The sequence below is a fragment of the Aplysia californica genome, unplaced genomic scaffold (genome assembly GCF_000002075.1).
Source record: "Aplysia californica isolate F4 #8 unplaced genomic scaffold, AplCal3.0 scaffold00051, whole genome shotgun sequence".
In the NCBI taxonomy this organism is placed as follows: domain Eukaryota; kingdom Metazoa; phylum Mollusca; class Gastropoda; order Aplysiida; family Aplysiidae; genus Aplysia; species Aplysia californica.
Genome location: NW_004797321.1, coordinates 1601294 through 1602707, shown reverse-complemented (window position 1 = coordinate 1602707; position 1414 = coordinate 1601294).

The window sequence follows — 1414 nt, the reverse complement described above, 5'->3', positions numbered from 1 at the left end:
CAGGGTAACCAGTGGAACATGAAGTGCCAGCGTATTAGATATATTGAATAAATTAAAATAAATTATATTTTTTATTGATCCCAGAAGGGCAATTTGGTTTACAATGGCAAATATACATACACACATACATAGATTATCCATAATCATAAATATATACGCACATTAATGCATACAGATATACATACATAAATACACAGTTATACCAATACAGAACAATTTCACAATCATGTCACTGCTGTTCGCCACTGTGCAGCACCTCGAATGGTTTGCACTTTTCAGATTGATCGGGGTTGCATGATCGGGTCATGCCACACCCACCATGGTACAAGAAACACCATAGTCTGTGGTGTAGTGGTAAGGCGCTTACCTGTTGCACACAGAAGACCCGAGTTTGATTCTCGATTGGTTAGACGTACAACTTTCATCGAGTATCTCGGTCGTACTGCTGGAATGTTGTATCTCTCTCAACCTGGGTTAACCCTGACTTACAGGGTCGGAAGCCCACCTCCTAGACGATCTAAACTGTGATATTGTGTAAACGAAAAAAAAAAAAGCAATAACCCCCCCCCCCAAAAACCCCCCCCCAACAACAACAACCCAAACAAACAAACAAACAAAAAAACAATACAAAAAGCAAACCCCCCCCCAAAAAAAAAACACAAAAACAACAACAACATAAAACCCAGACATAAACAAGCGAGGATAAAGAAGAATCTGAATTCTGATACAGTAAATTAAATACAAGAAATAGCCACTCACTCCCGTCCCTTCCATTTGCGACCAGCATGTTTTTTTTAAAACTCTACGTCAGATGATCAAAGCACAATGGGTATTTGATTACTCTATAGTATTGAAAGAATAATGATTCTAAAACTATAGTTGAGTGGCATAGATAGATTCTATTCTTCTTCTTTCCACCCTCTGTAGCGCCATCTACCAGACGATGTAAAACCGACAGGGGCAAACTACGGCCTGCCGACCACATTCAGTTTCTGTGTGGCCCGTGAGTCCACAAATGGTGAAATAGTATATGTTTAAAGTCCCTACTAACACTGTTAGGTTATTTATAATCTCCAAGTTAAACGTCCATCTCCGAAAGGACCCAGCCAAATGGGAATTTCGTGTAAAGTACCTTTTCCAAGGATACAACGTCGGACCAGACTGAGGCTCGAACCCCCGAACCTGCAATCTGATCACCATTACAAGTCCGGTAGCCTACCTACTAGGCCACCAACGCCATCACCCGTGAGTCCACCCAGTCAGTGATAATGTATGTGGCCTAAAGTGGGTTGATAACTGATCTTAAAAAAATGAAACAAATAAAAACCAACCAACCAACCAAACAAACAAACAAACAAAACCAACCTGTCTATCTTAAAAAATTGAAGGGTGTTTTTTTTTTTTGGGGGGGGGG